Source organism: Lynx rufus, unplaced genomic scaffold, assembly GCF_022079265.1.
Source record: "Lynx rufus isolate CCGP_SWC_20201006 ecotype Redwood Valley unplaced genomic scaffold, mLynRuf1.p SCAF_7, whole genome shotgun sequence".
NCBI lineage: Eukaryota > Metazoa > Chordata > Mammalia > Carnivora > Felidae > Lynx > Lynx rufus.
In genome coordinates, this window is record NW_025814889.1 from 100,152,655 (window position 1) to 100,178,514 (window position 25,860).

At 37.6% G+C, this 25,860-nt stretch overlaps 1 long non-coding RNA gene across 2 annotated transcripts in view; it reads left to right on the plus strand.

Annotated features, from left to right (window-relative positions):
• The window catches only part of LOC124502643 (uncharacterized), a 32,118-nt gene extending 10,854 nt beyond the window's left edge, over positions 1-21,264 (plus strand). Inside the window, exon 4 of one of the 2 annotated variants that reach the window (XR_006959963.1) lies at positions 21,148-21,264. This is a non-coding gene — a long non-coding RNA (uncharacterized LOC124502643). Of the gene's footprint in view, positions 1-3,083; positions 3,171-21,147 lie in introns of those variants that run through there. The other variant, XR_006959964.1, reaches the window with a different exon arrangement.
• The last annotated feature ends 4,596 nt before the right edge of the window (positions 21,265-25,860 follow it).

Sequence of the window (25,860 nt, forward strand, 5' to 3'; positions counted from 1 at the left end):
TAAAACTGCACAAGTATGAAACTATTTTGGTTAAATATATATATATTTATACGCATATATAGGGATAAATAAAGGTATGCAAAGATATACAATAAGCTGTTAACAGTGGTAATAGATGGGAAATATGGATGTTTTTATTCTTCTATTTTACTTATATATAGTTTCCAACTTTCTGTCCTGCACGTACTACTTTTGTAGTAACAGAATTTTTTTTTTTTTTAAGAAAATCACTATTTCTTACTAAGCCTTAACATATAGCTTCTGAATCATCATCAACACGAGACTAAACATTCCAGCATTAAGAGGCTGTCAGGGCATCAACCTAGCCGCTTACTTTTTTTAAAACCTCTCTGCTTGCAGATTTTCCTTTGCCTTTTCATCTTACCCATGGTTCATAGGGCTCAGCTCTAGATTCATGTAGCCTTTTCACTGTAGCAGTCCTCACGAATTGGCAACTTCTTTGTATGCTTCTGCTGATCTTTGGCAGAAATTCACTTATTTATTATTTAGTTTTTATGTCGTTATATTAGTTTTCTTCTTACCTTTCTGACTCTTCCTCATTCTTTGCAAGTTTCTCTCTCTCTGCTATTTCTTCATTGCTCCAAAATTTCATACTCAGCCCTCTTCTCTTTTCACTCTATATCTTCTTCCTAGAAAAGAGAGGAGAAAATGGATCTTGTGTTCTCATTCTTTTTAGTCTATCTAATATGTATTTCTAGCCTAGTCCTCCCTCCTGAGCAACATAATCATATATATATAATCTCTAATTATTGTAATCTTCAGTTAGACATTTATGTATTTATAAGTTTATATACTTATATATTTAGGTGTTCTCCTACCTGGATCTTAAATTAGAAATATGCTACTTTCAGAACTTTAGGGAAGTGTACCTTCCACTTTTATTTCTGCTATATTCCCTAAGTAGAAAGAGCTATTTTATTTAAGTAGTGATTTAAGAAGAAGAAAATAAGACCTAGCCCCTTTCTTGCCATATTTTTCAAATCTACCTACCCACAACAGATTATGTTCTGTCCTGTTTCTCATTCTGTGTAATAAACTAAATACACATGGATCAGAGCCTGGGCTTGCTTTTACAGGCAGGCCTGAATCCTAACCCTCATTCTTTCTACATTTGACCTTACTGAGTGTGGAGCACTGATTCTGTCCAAGTTTATCTGTCCTGAAGACCCAAATTTTCCTTTTATTATGCCGTCTCCCATTTGGACCTGGGGAAAAGTATTGAAAAGCTTCATTGTGGCTGTACATTGAAGTCCTTTGTCTAAGCAGCTTTATCAGTAGGAAAGTGGTTTTCATCTTTATCTGACACCCTATCAATTGTTTCTGAATTCAGAAGAGAGTAAGATATATAAGGAGCTGTCACTGGCTAAGCCCCATTATTGATAGAACAATTATTGAGAAGCTAGGTCTAATAAAAAAAAAATGGAAAATGGAATCTTGCCAGTCTAACAAGAGAATAAAAGATCTCAGAAAAAAATGATAGCAATGATCAGATAATCAGCAAAACAAGAATTTGTTCATTTATTGCTGAATGCCTACTGTGTGTTAGGCAATGTTCCAAGGAGAAGTTCAAAGAGTTAGAATACTTTAAACAAAAGTTACCTGGTACTCTAATTTGACTGAGTTTTGAATCATTATAATAATCAACAACAGAGCAATGCTTTATATTCATTGATTCAATATCAATGATTGATTCAACATAATAATTACAATATTTGAGTTCTTATTGTTTATCAGACAAGCAATTCTCATACTATGATTGAATCATCAGAACAACTCCGACAGAACAGAATAGTCTAGGTTATTCTGCAGCTGGAAAATCAATGATTTAACTGAACAGAGATTTATGTCTAATTTCAAAATGTTGGCTCTGGCTCCAGGTTGGCTCTGGCTCATGTCTTCCATGTGATGACATAGTAATCTAGGCTCTTTAACCTTGTGGTGCCACCATCTTAATATGAGTCTTTTTCCATGATTGTCCCAGTAGGAGAATAAACACTAAAAAATTTCATATTGACCTTTCATGGCCTCATCTAGAAACTGACACGTGTCGATTGCACAGTATTTCATTGACCAGACAGAATCACATGTGCCCATCCAGTTGCAGGGGTGCTGAGAAATGACAGTCATTCTACTGAGCGCCCAGAAGAAAAAGAGAACTGAATATTGATTAACACTAGCAATTTGTACTATGAATAGCTATTATTACTGTCCTTTTTGTATAGGTGAGGAAATGGAGGATTAGCAAATTTAAGTAACTCATCCAATGTTACACAGAAAGTAAGTAGAGAAGGCATTATGTGAACCTGGATAATCTGACCCCTGAATGCTTAACCTTTATCCTATAGTACTTCCCAACTCCATACTGGAGCTCTGGCAGAACTCCACCACTACTAGACGTATTTAATTCAATTTATTTAAATTTAGTTTAAATTTAAACTAGTTGTGCCAGTTATTGTAGTTTTGTCTGGAGGAAGTTTGGATTATTTGACCATATAAGTCTCTTCTAACACAGTTGGTTCTGTTTCAATGGAGAACCATGACTAATATAACAACCTAAAAATTAGTCTTAAAAGAAGGTTAGGAAATGATACTTTATTAAATTTTAGGTTAAAAATGAGATTCTATGCAAATCTTAATTACTTTGATCTTAGAATATAGAGTGAAATCTCAGAATCCTAGAATAACCTACAGGTGTATGTCAATGTGTATTATATATTATATAACACAAAGTTAAAAAAAACTCAATGGTTATAAAATTCATAGATTTTTGCAAAGAACCTTGTAGACTGAAAAAACAACCAAAACAATCTGCCACATATAGGCCTTAGTATATAGATTTTACTTAGGGGAGTGTTCTAATTGTCTTCACAAATTCAATATTGTGAGAATGTGTGGCTAGGTGTTACTTATCATTTTAAAAAGAATTAAGTTCTGTACAACTGAGAATGTTCATAGTCTCCAATTTTAATTTGTTTTCCCGTATATGATGCTGTTTCTCAAGTATTTAGTTGCCCCCTGCTGGTCACATAATTATAAAATTCCTAAAAATATATATTTCTCAGATTGCTTGTGATGACAAACTTCTAATGAGATACATTAAACTTTTTCATTAAATGAATTCACCATGGATTTCCAATGCTCAACTGAGATAGGTAAGTTAACTGAGAGTTCTTAAATACAATCTTCTTCCTATAATATATATTTCATATTTTATGTCTCTTCAAGCCCTTTTTGAAACCATGTAGGGATAAATTATCAAACTGAGAGGGAAAAACAGTACTTTTTCAAGAATTTTTAAAACTATTTTATCCTGTCTCTGCTACCGCCTCTCTGGCTAATCTTGGACAAGGGACTTTAACTTCTTGATATCTATTTCCTCATCTGTAATATTAAGAATAACTGACACACAATAAACTGTACAATTTAAAGTATGATTTGATAAGTTTTGACATGTATTCAACTGTGAACTATCGCTACCATAGTTCAAAATAGTGAACATACTTATCATTCCTAAAAATTTTTTGTGCCACTTTGTATTTCCTTCTTCCTGTCTCCTGGCCCTCCCAACCCTCTCCCATCCTCCAGTAACCACTGATGTGCTTTCTGTCACTACAGATTAGTTTGCATCTTCCAGAAGAAAAACAAATTTTAAGTTCACTAGTTTAAGATAGACTAAAATGAGGTACGGAAAAACTTAAATTATTTTTAAATATTAAAAACTTTTTTGAGATTCCTCTATCTTGAAGCCTGAGGCAACACTGTAATGCAGTGGCTAAAGGCTTTAACTTCAGAGTCAGCAGGTATGCTCTGGCATCTTGGCTGTCTCATTTACTTGTTGTGTGACCTTGGGCAAGTTACTCAACATCCTAACTGAGATGAACAATTTCCCCATACTTAGGAGAAAGGATTGAAAATAGCATCTATCCCATAAAAATGTTGTGAAATTGTGGCCTGTACATACAATACATTCAACCAATGGTAGCCCTATTTCTTTAGACATTTCAAAGAACACTAACCCAATTTTAAGTAAAGGAAACAACCCTGACTATTTAGCCAGTATAATCTTAAGGTAACCATTTTAGAAGTTTTATGTGAGAATTTTAAAAATTCAGTGTGCTAGCCATGGTGTCAGATGACTCTGACTCAAGTCCTTTTCTTAAGTCCTCCATTGGTTTTCCTTCCTCATAACTATTTCCCCAAGTGTCATGATTTTCCTTTCTTTGTAATTCCATCCCTAGCCAACATGTGACCTGACAGTCATCTGATTTCATCTTTATGATTTGACAAATGACCAAAGTAAAGGGAATGATAGTCATTCTAGCAAAGTAGAATGAGTGGTGGCTACCACTTGAGGTGACAGACACCATGGAAATAGAGATAACTGAAGAAACTAGGTTTTTTGTGTGTGTGTGTGTGATAAATGTTCTTTAACAGTTTTCTCCTTTATTTTTAAAAAATTTTTTTTTCAACGTTTATTTTTGGGACAGAGAGAGACAGAGCATGAACGGGGGAGGGGCAGAGAGAGAGGGAGACACAGAATCGGAAACAGGCTCCAGGCTCTGAGCCATCAGCCCAGAGCCTGACGCGGGGCTCGAACTCACGGACCGCGAGATCGTGACCTGGCTGAAGTCGGACGCTTAACCGACTGCGCCACCCAGGTGCCCCAACAGTTTTCTCCTTTATATTCAATTACTTCTGTTGCTCTTTCTGAGTTGTCAAGATCTGCCAGGTTCATACTTGATAAAATGCTCTGTCTACAACAGAAACTAATTGAACTCCACTTACCAGCCTAGCCCAATCTAATACCCAGGGCAAGTTCTGCTTCTATGGAGGAGAGATACTGCATCTTGGAATTCCTTTGTGTGCTCTTTTCAGTGAAGTTTTAGCATTGCGTCATTAAAAATAGTCCTGAGAAATTATGTGTGTGTGGCAGATAGACCCTAAGGTAGCTCCCAGTGGTCTCTGTCTTCCAATATTAATGTCCTTCTTTAAGCTCCTACCCCTAAATATAGGTTGTAAACCTTAAAAATAAAAGGTATTTTGCCAGCCAAAAATGGATTTATTTTGGAAAAACAGAATTGCAATTCAGGACCGGCAAGTTATAGCAAAACTATTGATTGTCTAACAAAGGCAAAGAATGTTATTTTATGGAAAAGGAGGACATTGGGAGGGTTTGTTTTTGAACAAAAATCCATTGGAGAAAAGCACGAGTCTAGGGTAGTGGCAGTTTCTCATTGGCAGGGTTACAGGGGTAGTTAGTTTCTTGTAGCAGATGCAATGTACATCTTTCCCTCTTGGGGCCTGTGATTAATGATTCTTGCCTGTTGAGAGTGCTTGTTTCAGGGATCTGTAATTGACAATTCTTTCTATAATTGACACTAAGTGGTATGGCTTCCCATTCCAGCTTTTCCTTCTATTATCCCAAGTTCACTTTAGTGAGGTTTCCCTTTATTAATTTTCATAAGATGGAGCCTGTAAATTGCTTTGAACCAATATAATTTGGCAAAGGTGATAGGATATTATTCCCATAATTATATTATATTATAATATCATAGATGTGGTGGGATACATCACTCTCATCATTATGTTACATTATGTAAGAATCCATCTTAGTAGCAGAATTGTTCTTTCTCATTTTCCTGCTGGCTTTGATGAAGCAAGCTGCTGTGTTGTGAACTGCCTATGGAGAGGACCATGTGGCAAGAAACTCAGGTGGCCTCTAGAAACTGAAAACAGCCTCTGGATGGCAGCCAGCAAAAAACATCTAAAGCCCCGAGTCCTACAGCTGCAAGGAAATGGATTCTGCCAAAAATCTCAGAGAATCTGGAAGCAGATTCTTCTTTGCTTGAGCCTCCAAATGGGAACAGAGCCCACCCAAACATTCGGTGTAACCAGGAGAGACCCAAAAGTGGAAACCCCAACTAAGGTGTGCCTGGGCTCTTAACCCACACAGAAACAGAGATAATAAAGTGTATTGTTTTAAGCTGCTAAATTTATGGGATTTGTTGCACATAAATATAAAATATACAGATTTTGGTATCTAGAAGTGGGGTGCTCTTGTAACAAATACCTAAAAATATGTCCATGGTTTAGGAACTGAGCAGTGGGTGGAGGCTGGAAGAATGTTGAAAAGCATGATAAAGCATGAACAGATTATCAGTAGAAATATGAAAATGAGGACATTAACATTGAGAACTCAGAAGGAAATGAGGAACATGTTATTGGAAACTAGGGGAAAGGGAATCCTAGTTGCAGACAACTTAGTAAAATTACCTCCTGCCGTTATGTTGAAAGCAGAACTTGTAAATGATGAATTTGATTATACAGTTAAGGAGATTTCCAAGCAAAGTGTTGAAGGTGACTACTGGTTTATTCTTGCTACGTAAGAGTAAAATTCAAGAAAAGAGAGACAGTTTAGGGAAGAACTATTAAACAAAAAGGGATCAGGACTCGATAATTTTGAAAATCTTCATCCTCCCCAGATGGTAAAAATATTAACACTAGGAAATGGATTCTGAACACTATCAGGAAAGCTTGTTCTAGGGATGCCTGGGTGGCTCAGTTGGTTAAGCATCCAGGTTTCAGTTCAGGTCATGATCTCATGGTTTCATGGGTTCAAGCCCCATGTCAGGCTGTATGCAGGCAGTGGGGAGCCTGCTTGGGATTCTCTCTCTCTCTCTCTCTCTCTCTCTCTCTCTCCTTCCCTCCCTCCCTCTCTGTCTACTCCTCCCCTATTCACACTGTCTCTGTCTCTCTCAAATAAATAAACTTAAAAAAAAAAAAAAAAAAGGAAAGCTTACTCTAGAGAAAATTCCCAGGGAATAAGTCCACAACCTTTTGTTAAAACCTGAAAGAGATCAAAGGACAAGGTCTTTAATCACACAAAGGGCTTTTTCAGTAGAAGGGTGTGCCTCACATCTTCTCAATCAAACCTCTTGGCCTCTAAGAAGTTTAAAGATGCTATTTCTCAGCCCTAGGCTCTCAGCAGGAGCCAAAGATAGAGATGAGGTTATTTTGAAACAAACTATAGCTCGTGTGGTCTTTGTCTAATGGAGTAAACCTCACTGAAATACATGAAGACCCATCAAGTTCTTGAGGAACTTATTTCAGCAAAAACAATGCCAGTTTGGAATGAGAAAGACAGAATTATAAAACAAAAGGAGGCTGCCAGACCCCCCCAAATTTTACTGGCAGGAAATAGGCTGATAAACCTACTGATGTGTAAACATGCTACCTTACATAAAAAAGGAAAGATGACTCAGAGGGCTGAACCCAGAGGGCAGAATCAAGAGCCATGGAGGATTATCCCAAAGACAAAGAACCTAATCAAGGAACTCCCAACATTTACCTAGTTGTATTTCAAAATGTTATGGACCAAGGACTTCTTTTTACCTTTCATTTTCCCCCTTTTTGAACTGTAATGTTTATAAGTATTATACTAAATCTGTGCCACCATTGAATGTTGGGTATGTTGGAGGCAGATAACTTGTTTCTTTTAGTTTCTCAGGTCCATAAATGAAGAGTAATTGTACTCAGGAACTATCTTTTTCTGAGTCCACTCAACACTGGCAGCCTTCGGGGCGCCTGGGTGGCGCAGTCGGTTAAGCGTCCGACTTCAGCCAGGTCACGATCTCGCGGTCCATGAGTTCGAGCCCCGCGTCAGGCTCTGGGCTGATGGCTCAGAGCCTGGAGCCTGTTTCCGATTCTGTGTCTCCCTCTCTCTCTGCCCCTCCCCCGTTCATGCTCTGTCTCTCTCTGTCCCAAAAATAAATAAATGTTGAAAAAAAAAATTAAAAAAAAAAAAACTGGCAGCCTTCCAAGTGACAAGTGTTGTTGTATATGATGGTTTCCTGTGCCTTTTTCCTAGTGGTAAGATGCTTCTCCCTCATTTTCCCTTCTGATCTCCCACTACTACCTTCTATTTGCTGAAACTAACTAGTGACAGTTGGCAAACGGATACTGGGAAATATGGTTTAACCTGGCCATATCCTGTGATTCAGAGTGTAGAGCAAGGGAGAGCCTGGGAATGATGAATCTGAGAGAAAATAGGCCAGTGACCACCACAGAGTCTGCACTTAGAGTGCTTTTTACACCTGGAAATTTGCTACAACTCAACCCTAATTTGGTCTGTTCTCATGAAAGATTAGACCCTCTTTCCCATTTCTATCCTGTTTTTGTCAGTGTCTTTTTGCCTGTTAGGTCAACATTTACTTTTTCCTTTATTGACTTAGTCTAATTGACAGGACCATTGCCTACTATCAAGACAAATAATTAGATCATTTTTCCTTTTCATTACTGAATTCCCCCAATAGCAATAATATAACCTTCCATTTTATAATGGAACCTTCCCTTCCACATAAACTATATTTTCCATTTTCCTAGTGCTTCATCTCTTTCACTGTACTTTAGCCATGTACAAACCACTTAAACCATCTACAAACCATTTAAACAGATGCTCATTCATCAAATTGAAGCAATCCCCAAGGTCTAATCCAACTTATATCAGGGAAACTCTTGCATACAGGAAACTAAATTTAGGGTTGTTTATGAAATCTCATTCCTAAAGCCCTGTAAACATTATCCAATCTCTTCTTGGGTCTCCTCCCCACCATCAAGATCATAAAACTGAAGCTTCTCTTCATTTTCTATATCTATTCCATACTTCACCAATTTCTCCTCCTCTAAAGCAAAATAAGCACCCCAGTTTCTTGCAGCCCACATTCTCCACTTGCATCCTAGTGGATGATCTAGATTATGAGCTTAGACCACGTGATTACCTAACAATGGTGAAGATAACTGTCGTTTTCTTAACTAGGAAGGGTATGATTCGTAAGAACAGACCTAGGAGTTCTATTAATCTAGTTGTATTGCCAGTCTGTCCTTGAGAGGCTACGTTGAGGTGAGGATATCAGAACTCTGACAAAATAAAGCTAAAGTTTGGAATAGACATCAATAAACCAGGGGATGCAGGTAATCCTAACTTCATCTGACCTTAGATTCTCTTCTACTTTGGCCCAAGACAGATTTGAACAATTTCTGAACCAAAACACACAGCCACTTAAACAGGGGAGCTATCCATTCCTTAACCTCTGTTTCCTAACAGTCCTAAGAAGGCTGCCCTGGGCAGCTGTCAAGAGCAGCAGTTCTTAAATGTTTAATGTTAAAAAATTATGGAAAATTCCAAAGAGCTTTTGTTTATATGAATTAAATTTGTTGATATTTATCGTGTTAGAAATTATAGCAGGATTTTTAAAAAATTAATTCATTCCTGGGGCACCTGGGTGGCTCAGTTGGTTAAGCATCTGACTCTCGGTTTTGGCTCAGGTCATGATCTCACAGTTCATGGGTTCAAGCCCCAGATCAGGCTCTGCACTGGTAGCACAGAGCCTATTTGGGATTCTCTATTGCCCTCTGTCTTTGCCTCTCCCTCCCCCCAACTTCAAAATAAATAAATAAAACTTTAAAAAGAAATTGATCGATTTCTGGGGTGCCTAGGTAGCTCATTCAGTTAGGTGTCTGACTCTTGATCTCAGCTCAGGTCTTGATCTCAGGGTCATGAGTTCAGGCCCCGCGTTGTCTGTGCTGGGTGTGTGAAGCCTACTTAAAAAATTTTTTTGATTCCTTTAAAAATTACAATACCCATTATATTTTAACATAAATAACATTTTTTTATTAAATGTATTTTCCAAAATAATTTAGTGAGTACTATTGGTTTTACACTTTTGCAAATCCCTTTAATGGCTGGCTTTATAGAGGACAGCTCAGTTCTTTTTTTAATTTTAATTGAAGTATAATTGATATACAATATTAGTTTCATGTATACAATACAGTGTTTGACAATTATGTACATTACAAAATCCTCACCACAATCAGTTTAGTTGCTGTCTTTCACCATACAAAGTTATTACAATCTTATCGATGATATTCCCTGTGCTGTACTTTCCATTTCTGTGACTTATAACTGGAAATTTGTACCTGTTTTTAAATTTTTCAATATTTATTTTTGAGAGAGAGCGATAGAGCATGAGTGGAGAAGGGGGAGAGAGAGACACACACAGAAATCCAAAACAGGCTCCAGGCTCTGAGCCATCAGCACAGAGCCCAATGCAGGATCAAACTCACGAGCTGTGAGGTCATGACCTGAGCCGAAGTTGGACACTCAACCAATTGAGCCACGCAGACCCCCTGGCAGTTTGTACCTCTTAGTTCTCTTCCACTATTTCACCTATCCCATAATCCCTTCCCCTCTGGCACCCCCCAGTTGTTCTTTACATTATATGAGTCTCTTTCTGTTTGTTTGTTTTGTTTTTTAGATTTCACATGTAAGTAAAATCGTGTAATACTTGTCTTTCTCTGTCTGACTTATTTTACTCAGCATAAAACCCTCTATGTCCATCCATGTTGTTGTGAATGGCAAGATTTCATTCTTTCTTGTGGCTGACTAGTAATCCATAATCAATTGTGTATGTTTTTTTTTTTTTAACGTTTATTTATTTTTGAGAGCCAGAGACAGATAGAGACAGCACAAGTTGGGGAGGGGCAGAGAGAGAGGGAGACAAAGAATTTGAAGCAAGCTCCAGGCTCTGAGCTGTCAGCTTAGAGCCTGACACGGGGCTAGAACCCTGAGCCATGAGATCATGACCTCAGCTGAAGTCAGACGCTTAACCGATAAGCCACCCAGGTGCCCCCATTGTGTATGTTTATCACATCTTCTTTATCCATTCATCTATCTGTGGACACTTAGGTTCCTTGCACATCTTGACTATTGTAAATAGTGCTGTAATATGCAGAGCTGCATGTATCTTTTTGAATTAGTCTTTTTGTTTCTTCAGCTAAATACCCAGAAGTGGAATTACTGGGTTGTATGATATTTCTGTTTTTAATTTTTTGAGGTAACTCTGTACTGTTTCCATAGTGGTTGCACCATTAACAGTCCCACAAACAGACTGGTGTGAGGTAATACCTCACTGTGTTTTATTTGTTTGTTTTTATTTTAGAGAGAGAGAACACGGGGGAGTTGGGGAGAGGGGCAGAGGATGAGAGAGAGAGTCTTTTTTTTTTAATTTTTTTTTAACTTTTATTTATTTTTGAGACAGAGAGAGACAGAGCATGAATGGGGGAGGGTCAGAGAGAGGGAAACACAGAATCTGAAACAGGCTCCAGGCTCTGAGCTGTCAGCACAGAGCCCGACGCGGGGCTCGAACTCACGGACCACGAGATCATGAACTGAGCCGAAGTCGGCTGCTTAACCGACTGAGCCACCCAGGCGCCCCTGAGAGAGAGAATCTTAAGCAAACTCCATGACCAGCATGGAGCCTGACTCAGGGCTCAATTCCACAGCCACAAGATCATGACCTGAGCCGAAATCAAGAGTCAGACACTCAACTGACTGAGCCACTCAGGCACCCTCCTCACTGTAGTTTTGATTTGCAATTCCCTGATTATTAGTGATGTTGAGCATCTTTTCATGTGTCTGTTGGCTTCCTGCATGTCTTCTTTGTAAGAATGTCTATGCAAATCCTCTGCCCATTTTTAAAATTGGATTATTTGCTTTTATGTGTGTGTTGAGTTGTATGTGTGTGCTGAGAATGTGTTTTGAATATTAACCTCCTATTGAGTATATCATTTGCAAATATATTGTCTTTCAGTAGGTTGCCTTATCATTTTGTTGATCATTTCCCTCACTGTGCAAAAAAAAAAAAAAGTTTTTAATTTGATGTAGTCCCAATTTTTAATTTTTGCTTTTATTTCCCTTACTTGAGGGGACAGATCTAGAAAAATAGTGCTAAGGCCAGTGTCTAATAGTTTACTGTCTATGTTTTCCTTGAGGAGTTTTATGGTATCAGGTCTTACATTTAGGTCTTTAATCCATTTTGAATTTATTTTCATGTTCAGCATAAAAAAGTGGTCCCATTTCATTCTTTTGCATGTATCTGTTCAGTTTTGACAACACTATTTATTGAAGATACTGTCTTTTCCCCGTTGTATATTCTTGTCACATTTGTCATAAATTAATTGACAATATAAGCATGTGTTTATTTCTGGGCTTTCTGTTCTCTTGATCTATGTGTCTATTTTTGTACCAATACCATGCTGTTTTTATTACTATAGCTTTGTTGTATCGTTTGAAATCTGGGATTGTGATACCTTCAGCTTTGCTCTTTCTTTCTCAAGATTGCTTTGGCAATTCAATGTCTTCTTTGCACAGTTCCATACAAACTTTAGGATTACTTCTTTTAGTTCTGTGAAAAAAATATTATTGGTATTTTGATGAAGATAGCACTGAATCTGTTGATTGTTTTGGGTAAGTATGGACATTTGAACAGTATTAATTATTCCAGTCAATGAGCATATCTTTTCATTTGTGTCATTTTTCAATTTTTTTCATCAATGTTTTATAGTTTTCAGAGTGCAGATCTTTCACCTTCTTAGTTACATTTATTCCTAGGTATATTATTCTTTTTGGTGTAATTATAAACGGGATTATTTTCTTTATTTCTTTTTCTATTAGTGTATAGAAATTCAACAGACTTCTGTATAATTGATTTTGTATCCTGCAACTTTCCTGAATTTATTTATTAGTTCTAATAGTCTTTTGGTGGAGTCTTTAGGGTTTTCTACATACTGTGTCATGTCATCTGCAAATAATGACAGTTTGACTTTCCCCTAATAGTTTGGATGCTTTTTATTTCTTTTTCTTGTTTGATTTTTGTGGCTAGGACTTCCAGTACTATGTTCAGTAAAAGCAATGAGAGTAGACATCCTTGTCTTATTCCTATCTTAGAGAAAACACTTCCAGCCTTTCACCATTGAGTATGATGTTAGCTATGGGTTTGTCATATATGGCTTTTATTATGTTGAGGTATGTTCCCTCTAAACCCATTTTGTGAAAGTTTTTATCATGAATGTGAATGTTGTCAGATGTTTTTTCTGCATTTATTACAATGATCATATGATTTTTATCCTTCATTTTGTTAATGTGATGTATCACATTGATTGGTTTGCTGATATTGAGTCATCCTTGCATACACTGGACATCCTGAATGATTCTTTCAATGTATTTTTTTTTTCAGTTTTAATTTTAATTCCAGTTAGTTAACACACTAATGTATTTTTATTTTTTTATTTTTATTTTTTTTACATTTATTTATTTTTGAAAGACAGAGTGAGACAGAGTGCAAGTGGAGGAGGGGCAGAGAGAGAAGGAGACACAGAATCTGAAGCAGGCTCCAGGCTCTGAGCAAGCATTCAGCACAGAGCCTGATGCGGGGCTCGAACCCACGAACCATGAAATCATGACCTGAGCCAAAGTCGGACACTTAACCGACTGAGCCACCCAAGCGCCCCCACTAATATATTTTTAAATTCAGTTTGATAATATTTTGAGGATTTTTGCATCTATGTTCATCAGGAATATTGGTTTGTAATTTTGTTTTTTTGTACTTTGGTTCTGGTAGAATGAATTTGGAAGCAGGCCTTCCTCTTCTATTTTTAGAATAGTTTGAGAAGAATAGGTATTAATTCTTTTTTTAAAATTTATTTTCAATGTTTATTTATTTTTGAGAGAGGGAGAGCACAAGCAGGGAAGGGGCCGAGAGATGCTCTGAGCACAGAACCCAACTCAGGGCTTGGACTCACGAACTGTGAGATCATGACCTGAGCCAAAGTTGGACGCTTAACTGACTGAGCCACCCAGGTGCCCCTGATATGGCCTTCTCTTTATGACTTTACCTGTGGAAGGTCCATTCTGCTAGTCTTCAGGTCATTTTCACAATGAGTTGCATTACATGTAGTTGTTGCCTTGGTGTGTGTCCATGGGAGGAGGTGAGCTCAATCTTCCTTCTGTTGGTGAATCTTCCCCTGCCTGTTGGTGAACTCTACTTTCTGAAAATCTAAAATCATTCTTGTTCGGTACATTATGATTGTTACTATTTAAACAAGAGAGTACTATTAACATCAGCGAACGTTTTACTTCCAAAATGAGGCTACCTTCTGAGCGGGGTTGCCACAGAGCAAATACAGGACAACTCAATTCTTATATCTACTTCTATATTTAATCTGTTCTGATATGTTGTTTTAGTTGAATTAAATTTAGAGAATCCAGTCTCATACACATATGTAATTGGAGAAGGAAGGAGAATTTTAATAGTTTTTTTAAAAAGATAATTGTGAATATTCTTCTTTGATATCACACCTCCAAAACCCTACAAGTGATAGTTTCTTAAAGATTAGTAGCAATGTGGAATCTGAAGCTGTATGGATGGACATTTGTATACTGTAACATTAAAATCCACTGATGTATAATGGGGTATCTTGAACTTTGAATGGAACTATGCATTATTTTGTAACATCATGCATTGGTCATTTGGAAAATAGTGGTTCACTGAGGTATACGTATCTTCCAAATTCTGATACATCTCATTTTGAATTCTCAAAAACTCACATTTATTACCATTGTCACTGATCTCATCAGAAAAGTCCTTAAGAATTAGGAAATTGTCAGGGTGCCTAGGTGGCTCAGTCGGTTGGGTGTCCGACTTCAGCTCAGGTCATGATCTCACAGTCCATGAGTTTGAGCCCCGTGTCAAGGTCTGTGCTAACAGCTTGGAGCCTGGAGCCTGCTTCCGATTCTGTGTCTCCCTCTCTCTCTGCCCCTCCCCCGCTCATGCTCTGTCTCTCTCTCTTTCTCTCTGTCAAAAATAAATAAACATTAAACAAAAATTTTAAAAATAATAATAATAAATAAATAAAAGAATTAGGAAATTGTTAAACTCATGGATGGATACAAGTTTCCCAAAATTCTGAATTTCTCTTGAAAGCTCAAATTTTATCTTTAACAACAAATGCTGCAGTTTGTTTTCATTGAAGTGACAGACTTCACTAAGTTTTGAGACAATATCTGCCAAATACCCAAGTCTGAATAACTGTAGTTTGTCTGTCATTCTTTCAAGTAAAAATGGTGTTCCATATTAAAAAAATGGCTTGTTCAACTCACAACTGAATCACATAAATCCTTGTCCTCAGGACAACCATTGTGCCTAGGTATGCAGCAGGAATGCTGTATGCATTTTGTATCATAGAATTTTTAAAAGACATGGAATTAGTAGTTCATGTGAAATAAAATGAGTAATTATTGCTATTTTATCAAGCATATTATTAAATGAAACTTTTTTTTTCTTTGTGAGTATATAGCAGTGAAGAATGCAATGGCTATCAGTATAGGCTGGTATCACTGCGATGATTTCTGTTAAGGCACCAGCAATTTTACCACCATTGCCTTCGTATTATAGTACAAATGTCAACACAGTTTGAAAGGCAAGTAATGTCTTAGTATTATTTTGTAAATAGTTTTGACCCTGCGGTTACTTGAAAGGTTTTCAGGGAGTTCATGTCGTCCACAGACCACATTTTGAGAACTGCTGGCCATAAGCGAACCTAACTTGTAAGTGTGGTAGCAATCCATTTTCACATAATTTGCATTTATGCACAACTTTTCACACTCTCAGACGAGTCTATGCTATTATAACCAATACTGGCCTAACTGCTCTCACCAACTTACTGGTAATCATGACCCATCATAGTCTATTCTGGCTCCAGCTCAGTCCCCCATTTCTAACCCTCCGTTCTTCTTGCCAAAATAAAGACTCCTGGCCTCTATTTTTGTCTAACTAGTCAAACCCCCACACTAATTTTCTAATGATTTCATTTTATTCTTAATCTTGTTGCCAGGAACAAACCTAATCCTTCAGGGTAGAATTTTATTTCATTGTATGTGTTTAATGAATTAAACAAATTCATCGATTTTAAAATGAATTTTCTGTAAATCTATTTCACTTGCTAGAGAGATGGCATTTGGTTTGGCCTTAAAGAGTGACATGAGTTGGACAGGTGAAATGAGATTGTAGGTTTTTCAAAGTATGAGAAACAATAATAGATGTATGAAGGTAAAAAGGCACAGGGGCTTCTTGGGAAGAGGCAAGATGGATGCAAATAATAGAGTAATTAAAGATAAGGTCAGAAAGGTAGTAAGGGGTCATCTTGTGGAAGGGGTTGAAAGCCTAGAGTTTGGTAAGCAATGAGGAGCCACCAGAGGTGTTTCAGCAGAGGCAGAGGTAATGGGGTAAAACAGGTTCAATGATAGAAGCATTATTTGCTTAAGATTTATTTGGGAACTAGAGATGAAAAGAATTTGATGGCGAAAAGGGACTTGAGGCAAGAAAACCGGGTTGGAGGCCTGAACTAGGATGGTGACCCTAGAAGAGGAAATAGGTAGAAATAGAGTTTGAAAATACTGTGGGAACTATGATCAGTTAAGTGGTGGTGAGGGAGAAATGGTTGTGAAAAAAAATGATTAGAGCTTCAAGCACGAGTTACTGGGAAATGTTTGATGTTATTCACAGGAATCAGGAAGTCAGAAAGAGGAACGGTTTGTGTGAGGCAAAATGGTGTGTTCAGTTCTCTACCTATTAGGCAGATAAGTAGCATACTCAAGGGGGAACTAATTTGGTAGCACTTACAAGAACTGGAACCGAACACATATTAGAAGATTGTGGTTATTAGGCATATAAGTGGCTATCCTCAAGGGGAAACTAATTTTATAGTACTTACAAGAACTGAAAAGGTAATAGATAGTAGGATGTTAGAAAATGGTGGTGAGAGCTGGACTGGCTTTATATTGTCTCTTTACAATATAAACACAAAGGGGAAGATGCACTCAGTATTTTAATTCTCTGTAGAGTTTCTTTGTAGACATCTGTAGCTTTTCTGTGGTCCATATATCACAAAGACATCTGTAATAAAGTGATACATGTTTATTGAATGATTTGTATGTGTTCTTTATTATGCTAAATTGTGTCAGTTGATCCTCACAACCACACTTAGATATTTTTAATTGGATTTTCATAAGAGAAATCAAGGTGCAAAGAGGCTCAGTAACTTTCTCAAGGGCAAACGAGAATGACATTTAAAACCAGGTTCTGTACAGTTTCAAAGTTCTTGTTTCTTCTACTCTATATGGCTCAAGTATTTACTTGCCCTTGTGCTTTTTCCTTTTCACAAAATGAAAAGGAAGTAGTACCTTTTAGCATGGAGTATTGGTTTTTACTATCTGATTGCATCCAGAGATTCATGTAATTCCTGCTTAGGACATCTGTCTTAAGAAAGGCTTGTACTCAGGGACTCTTTTTTCTTACAGTTTTATTGAGATATATTTGACATAACATCACTGTATAAGTTTAAGGTTATAGCATAAAGATTATGTTATTAAATTATTACTGCAATAAGTTTAGTTAGCATCCATCATCTTATATACATAAAATAAAAGGAGAAAGTAAAAAAAAAAAATTTTTTTCCCTTGGTGATAAGAACTCTTTGAACAATTTTCCCATCTATCATACAGCCATGTTGACTATAGTCAGCATGCTGTATGTCACATCCCTAGTACTAATTTATCTTATAACTGGACCATCTTCCTTCAATTCCCCTCTCGTTACTCCCTGCCTCTGGTAACCACAAATATGATCTTTTTTTTTTTTTTATGTGTTTGATTTTTTAAAAAGATTCTGCATGTAAGTGAGGTCTTTCAGTATTTGTCTTTTTTAAAAAATATTTTTAATGTTTATTTTGGAGAGAGAGAGACAGAGACAGAGTGAGAGCAGGGAAGGGGCTGAGAGAGAGACAGGATACATAGCAGGCTCCAGCTCTGAGCTGTCAGCACAGAGCCCGACACAGGTTCTTGAACTCATGAACCAGGAGATCGTGACCAGGGCCGAAGTTGGATGCTTAACCAACTGAGCCACTCAGGCACTCCCTTACAGTGTTTGTCTTAATCTGTCTGACTAATTTCCCATAACATAATGTCCTCAAGGTCCACCCATGTTGTCCCAAATGGCAGGATTCCCTCATTTTTATGGCTAAATACAATTCTGTTGTATATAGATACCACAGTTTCTTTATCCATTCATCTACTGATGGACACTTAGGTTGTTTCCATATCTTGGCTATTGCAAACAATGCTATGATGAACATAGGGGTACAGATATCCTTTTGAGTTAGTGTTTTTGTTTCTTTCGATATATTCCCAGAAGTGAAATTGCTTGATCAAATGGTATTTCTATTTTTAATTTTTTGAGAAATCTCCATACTGTTTTTCATAGTGGTTGTAGCAGTTTACAGTCTCACCAACAGAGCACAAGGTTTCCCCTTTTCCCACATCCTTGCCAGCATTTGTTATCTCTTGTCTTTTTGGTGATAGCTATTCTAACAAGCTTGAGGAGAGATCTCATTGTGGTTTTCATTTGCATTTCCTTAATGATTAATGCTGTTGAACATCTTTTCATGTACTTGTTGGCCTTTCATGTATCTTCTTTAGAAAAATGTCTATTTAGATTTTTTGCCCACTTTTAATTGGATTATTATAATTATGGCTTTTACTCCCTGTTATCCCTAGGGTTGAATGGGTAACATTTTGTATTGCAAAAACATACCAGTTGTTTAATTTGACAGTTTTCAAAGAAAGTCTCATGGAGAGTCTTAGACATGAGGTGGAGATCAGGTTCCTTCAGTCTGTGAAAAGAAAAGGGAAGGAAAGCACAATGGTTTGAGTAACTGAGGGGAACCACAGATCTCATGTTCTCTAAAGGAGAGTAGGAGGGGGTACCTGGGTGGCTCAGTAGGTTAAGTGGGCAACTTTGGCTCAGCTCATGATCTCCCGGTTTGTGAGTTAGAACCCTATATCAGGCTCCCTGCTGTCAGCATAGAGCCCACTTTGGATCCTCTATCCCCCTCTCTTTCTGCCCTTTCCCCATTCACATTCTCTCTCCCTCTCTCCCTCCTTCTCTCCCTCTCTCTTCCCCCCTCTCTCTCTCTCTCTCCCCCTCCCTCCTTTCCTCTCCCCCTCCCCCTCCCTCTCAAAAATAAACATTAAAAAAAAAGTAGGAAGAGTTACTCCAAGAACATTGTGGGTAAATTGTTTTTTCCTCAACTAGTGTCTGACATGAGGAAACTAAGAAAATTTCCTTATTACACTAAATTCAGACCCTGCAAAATCAGAATCCTGTATATCATGAGATGGTTAAATTAGGCCTCCTAGTTGCTTTTATATAATCACCTATAAAAGACAAAATGGCATTCTGATAAGCCAGAATACCTGGAAAACAAATTTAAATGTATCTGCATTGGATCCAGTATCTATGTATCATACCTAATATCTATATTCTTTTAGTTCATTCAATCAATATGTATAAATTCCCTACTATATGCCAGCACTGAGGATACAGTGTTTATAAGACAGATATGATCCCTGAACTAATGGAACTTGCAGTCTCCTGGGGGAAAATAGGCATTAAATTAACAATGCATTCACTTTTACCTGCATAACAAACAAATATCTTTTGAGGTTTTATGCTAGGTGTAGGAGATACCAAAATTGCTGTCCTCAAGAAAGTGAAAGTTGAAGCTACTTGGTGGGAATGCGTTACATTGGTAAAACTTTTCTAATTACTACTTAAAAAAATTTTTTTTAAGATTTTATTTTTAAGCAATTTCTACACCCAACAGAGGGCTCGAACTCACACCTCTAAGATCAAGAGTTGCACACTGAGCCAACCAGGCACCCCTCTAATTGTTATTTTTAATGACCAGTAATGCTGGACATCTCCATTGCCTCATAACATGATCCAACTCAAATACCCTTTCTGTTCAAATCCCCGTCTCAATCCATTTGCACCTATTATGAAATACTATCACTTGTTACCACTGAAGGCTAATCGAAAGACCCTATGAATTCTTCCACTGAACAGAATTTCTCTGCCATATTGAACCTCAGCTGACATGAAACAGGCCTATTCATTTCTGTTTCAGAAAGCAGAAAGCTGCTTTTTCTTTGATCTGAGGGTTTATGGAATTCACAAGGTCTGAAAATCCCATTTTAGAAAATGGCATGGTAGAGGACCTGAACATAAAGACCCTGGTCCAATAGCTTTATGTGTAGGAGTTGTCCTTATGTGTTAACAAGAGATTGGATTGTAAGAAATGAATTACCTCACATTTATGGTTTAAAACGCCTCTTTAAGGCAATGTCACCTGAGGCAAAGGTAAGCTGATCACAGTGCTCTCAGAAAATATCAGAGGGACTGTTTCTGAGTCATCAGACAAATAAGAACTTCTATCCTTTGAGTTCACCCCTCTAAAAGGAAGGTCTCAAAGCATATAGAGCATTAGGTTTCTGGTCCCAATTTTGGAGCTATGTAGTTAATCATCACTCCTATTAGCTGACGATCGTCAGTACAAGGAATCCAAATGCCAGGACTGGTAAAGACTACAACAAGTTGAGATCTATTACCTTTATGCAATAATTTTAATAATGAATAACCTTTTAAAAGTTCACTCTGGTCTCCTCCAACTAAAAGAAAAATATAGAACTCAAATAGTATTTCCTAAAAAATTCCATAGTGTTCCAAAATTTGGAAATGTGTATTTAAGTAGAAACTTAAAGTTTTTAACCGCTTCATGGAATGCTTTTTTTTTTTTAATTGGTAGACTCAAGGGAGAACAGAGGTATGTATAGTATGCTGCTAAACTGATTTTCTGAAATAAAAGCAAAAACAAAAAGCCAACAACTCTGATTTCAAGTATCTCCTGATTTCTGTAGCAAAAATACCCCCACCATGGCCAGTTTCAAGTTACCAACCTGAAATCACTGAACTTAGAGTTGGGAAGAGATGTGCACAGTCAGCTCTCATGAGCCTATGGAAGCCAGCTCCCCAGCACCCACTGACTGTGATCTGGGGGAAAGATAAATATTAATTTATTTTTTGTTAAAGAGCCAAAAGGCTACATTTTTTTCCAAGGTAGTTCTTAGAAAATCCAGTTTTTGGAATTATACGTGTGTTTGGTTTTAATATTTTATCAAACTAAGGATTCCTCTTATAAATCTTTCCAGTACTGTATACTTTGATGTGATTTAGGTTTAAATGTTTTCCCTAATGAGAAATTCAAAGATGTAAATGTTTGTTAGCAAGACAGTGATGTTAGAAAGACTTATGTTGGTCAACTTGGCAGTAATGTTTCTATTCCATTGGATGAGAAAAATTTACATCTAAATTTATATTTATTTATGTCCACCAGATGGCAGACATTTCACAGCAACCTTACAAATAAGGCACATCTTCATTTCTACAAGACTGAACAATAATTTTTGAAGATTCTAAATGAAATTGAAAGCACTTTGATTAAACAACAAATGCAGGAGCACATTTGCAAACTGGATTGTTCTCTTATTTTCCCCACTCCAGCCCACACCTCTCTTTGGGTTCCAGAGGGCATTATCTGAGTGTTTTTTTCTGATATTTTCATTATGGAAACATCTGAATTTGAACATGGCTGAAACTGAACTTTGAATCTTTCCTTCCCCTCCACTTCTCTTTTAGCTTTTTCCTCCAGCTGCTCATTTCAGAAATCCTTGATAATTTCACATTTCCTGCTTTCTATATTGAAGTCATCATCAATCCTACTGATTTTTTTTGTTTATTTATTTATTCTGAGAGAGACAGAGACAGAGACAGAGACAGAGAGAGGAAATCCCAAGCAGGGCTCCACACTGTCAGCCCAGAGCCCAGCACTGGGCTTGAACTCACAAACCATGAGATCATGACCTGAGCTGAAGAAATCCAGAGCCAAACACTTAACCAACTGAACCACCCAGGTGCCCCAGTCCTACTGATTTTTGTCTTATCATCTTTCCTTGGGATGATTGCCATAGCCCTCCTATGGCATCGCCTTTCTATTCACACAACAGAAACAGCATAGTTTTAAAAATGTAAATCAGGGGCGCCTCGCCTTGGTGGCTCAGTTGGTTAAGCTTCTGACTTCGGCTCAGGTCACCATCTCACGGTTCCTGTGGTTCATGCAGTTCATGAGGTCAAGCCCCATGTTGGGCTCTGGGCTGACAGCTCAGAGCCTAGAGCCTCCTTCGGATTCTGTCTTTCCCTCTCTCTCTCTCTCTCTCTCTCTCTCTCTCTCTGCCCCTCCCGTGTTTGCAGTCTCTCAGAAATAAGCATTTAAGAAATTGTAAATCAGAACATGACATTCTTTTTAAATCCTTCAGTGACTTCCATGAACTTGAAAAAAATTTTTTTCTTTCACTGTTGACTGTTTTTTTCCTTTAAGGTATTTAGCATTGGCTTCCTACATATTAAAACAGAGTCTCAGAATGAACTAGTAAATGTGAGCAGATAAAAGGAAAAGCAATAAACTGCAGTAATTCCATTGGATGCACCTACTTGGTTCTGTAGTGTAGCACAGTTTCTGTCAACAGAAAATAAGTTGTTACTTTAGTGTCCTTAGAGTCATAATCTACATCCTACCTAAGACAGGAAAATTATTTGCTTGTTTACCTCAGAGAGGTTAAAGGCAGATCTTAGGATCTTATTTTGAAGGTATGAAAGTCTCTTGAGAGAAATTGTGAAGAGAACTTTAGGATGATGGTTAGATCTGAAGACAATAATACTAAGTGCTTTTACTAGAAAATGTTAAGAAAAAGCTGCCTCAGTTTCTTAGTAGAATTCTTCACTGTTCTAATTATCAATTAGACTGTGTGTAATAAACCACCTCAACTCAGTTGCCCAGAACGATAGTCTATTTATTTATTATTATTATCATCATCACTCATGGCTTTGGAGGCTAACTAGACTCAGTTAAGCCCAGGCTCTTGTGGCTACAGTCAGACTGTGGCTGGAGCTAGAGTCATCTTGAGGCTTCTGCACCCACATGTGTACAGGAGATGTGGGCTGTTGGCTGGGACCTCAGCAAGGGCTTTTGGCTAGAACATGTATACATGTCCTTTCTCTGTGGCTTGGGCTTCTTCAAAATAATTGATCAGTGTGGGAGTATAAAGATCTACTCTTTTTGGCCCACCTTAGGCAGTGCAGAAGGACCATTCCAGCTCTAGAGTTCCCTGTAGCATCAGGTCAGCCTGTCGTTGGGACTGCATCACAGCAGCATCAACTTCTCCCTCTGTCTACTCTTGCTTCCTTGCCTTCCCTTCCACAGTTGCTGATCCCAAGGCATCCCTTAATGAACATCATACACATTAACTTAGTCTTAGAGTTGGCTCCTGGGGTCCCAGCTTACGACAACATGGGAACTGTAAATTCAGAAGGGAAAGCTAGCTAGTGAGAGCCAAATGAGCTTTAACCATATGAGGCCAGTCAGTATTGGTGCCAGAATTTCCATTTGGGGACATTGGGAACAGCATTTGCTTTCATGCATGTGTGTTTGAAGATATTAGGATGGGGGAGGGGAACTCACTTTGGGCGCTTATTTTGAAGTTGCTTGTATATAAGTACACTATGACTTCATTGTATATTTATTTGTCAGGTTTGTCTGGGCAGCTGATAGAGATAAAGGGATGAGAATAAAAGTCCCTGCATACATATACACGTCCCCTTACTCCACCCTTACCACTCTTAGGATGACCATCTAAAGGTTGGCTGAAAGAGTTGTGCCATTCTCCAGAAAGTCTTGTAAAGAACCGAGGCACTTAGTATTGTTGGTGGTGTTTTGTAGCCCAAGATGAACAGGAGAATGATGGTGGGGGCAGAACCAGAGATTGCAGTGGCAGAGCTGATGGAGGGCACATGAACCAGTACATTCACTGCCTAAACTAAGATTGTCCTGTAGGAAAATTCACTTGATGACTTTAAGAAGCTTGTTGGAGTCTGTTTGGGAATCAACCACACTCAGAATTTCAAAACTCATTATCTCCCAAATATTAACATAGTTTACTCCTTTTATTTCCTTTAGATTCTTGTCAAGTATCACCTCAAAGAGGCTTCCTTGACCATTCACTCTATTTAAACTAGAACCTCTTGCACTCTTTCCCTTCATACTGTTTTTATTTTCCTTTATATTTCTTATCACCACCTGACATAATTTTATGGATTTACTTGTTTATTAACTGTCTCTCCCACTAGATGTAATCTCTGAAAGGGAAAGGAATCTGTCTGTTTTGTTGGTCACTGTATGCCAAGCACCAGACAATAGCAAAAACATAATAGATATTTGTCAATTGAATAAATGGGCATTTTCTTGAGTAATCAAAATTTTCTTCAATTCTTTATATTCCAAATTCTCCCACAGATGGAAAGCATAGGCAACACCAGCTTTTTACTGAGTGGTTCCTAAATAGTGCTTATCTCGTATCTATTTTTATGAAATTAGAAAAATAGATTATTATGATAAAATAGAAGAAAATAGATCATCTGATAAAAATCAAACATCCATACTCAGACTTTTGTAAATTGAACAATATCTTTTACTCCCCAAGTTTTCTCCCTTGTTTCTCTTCATAAGACAAGGTAAGACCATTGCTTCTCAGTGCTTATGAGCTTAAAAAGACACTTCTAACTTTTTAATGGATAGTTCATGTGAATCAGAATTGCATATTAGCATATAAACTTGTTTCTTGCAAATAAATCAGTTGAAATGGAAACACTAGTTTGAGTGAGCTTGTTATTACTGCTCTGAAAACACCATCACAAATAGGCAATGATAATAGCTTGAAATGTACTGATACAGAGTTTATTATATTTCCAATGTAATAGGGTTACTTAACCTATGAAATGTATAAAGGCAATCACCTGGAATGGAATCATTTTGCAAGAATGAGGGACATACACTCACCCTGGGGATCAAGATGGGCCAGTGAGACTCCTTCCCTGGGGATTTGGAATTAGGCCTGAGGATTTCAGCTGTCTTGAACTCTAGAAAAGGAGTTGTTGATGGTGGGTATTTTCTGTCCTGTGGCCTAGAGAGACAGCTAGTGTGCAGGAAGAGAGAAGAATGAAGACTTGGAGGGGAAGCAGAGACCTAGGGTAGAGAGCCTCTTTTGATTTCCCATTGGTGCTTGGGGCCCTGGCCCTGCATCTCTGCCATTTTCCCTTTCTGTGTAGCTCGGCTGGGTCTCTATCAGTTGCCGCCAGAAGTTCTAACAAACTTAAACTTTAAGTTTTGCCCTTTTCCTGCTAAGTATCCCTGGAATTTTTCAGAAAAACAAAGAAGGTGAGAAGTGTTCTTTCTTTTATTATAGAGAAGCAGACATTGTTCAGCAGTATAAAGGTATTTCTGATAAAAGGTTGAATCTAGAATGTTCAGAAAAGTATCAGTCTAATTTTCCTGTTCAGTTTGGGGACACTCATAAAAACATAATACCTAACTGTTTTCTGTTGTTATAAAACTCTCTTTGAAAGGTATTTATACAAAGGAGTCTTTTAAAGGAAGCCAGACCTGAGAGGTTGAAAAGTTCTCTACAACGTGCAACAGTCTGCGGGTCTAACTGGTTATCTTAATAATTTGCTTCCCCGGTAATTATTTTAAAAATGACATTTCTGGGGGCTCCTGGGTGGCTCAGTCAGTTAAGCATCCAACTTCGGCTCAGGTCATGATCTCACAATTCATGAGTTTGAGCCCCACATCTGGCTCTGTGCTGACAGCTCAGAGCCTGGAACCTGCTTCTGATTCTGTGTCTCCCTCTCTCTCTGCCCTTCCCCCACCTGTGCTCTGTCTCTCTATCTCTCAAAAATGAATAAACATTAAAAAAAATGTTAGTGACCTCTCTACTTTTTAAAAGGTAATTAAATATTTATGAGGTTCTTTGTTAAGAAGAATTTTAGCATGTCTTTTTCCCCTATGCACAAATGAATAACACATCTTTGACTCTTGGTTTCCTTATTCAAATAGGTGAGAGCTTTGTCTCATTAACTGGGACCAGTCAAGGTTGCAACTACTCCCCATTTCAAACTTACCTTAATTGTTATCACCTTAATTGTTATCACTCAGTTT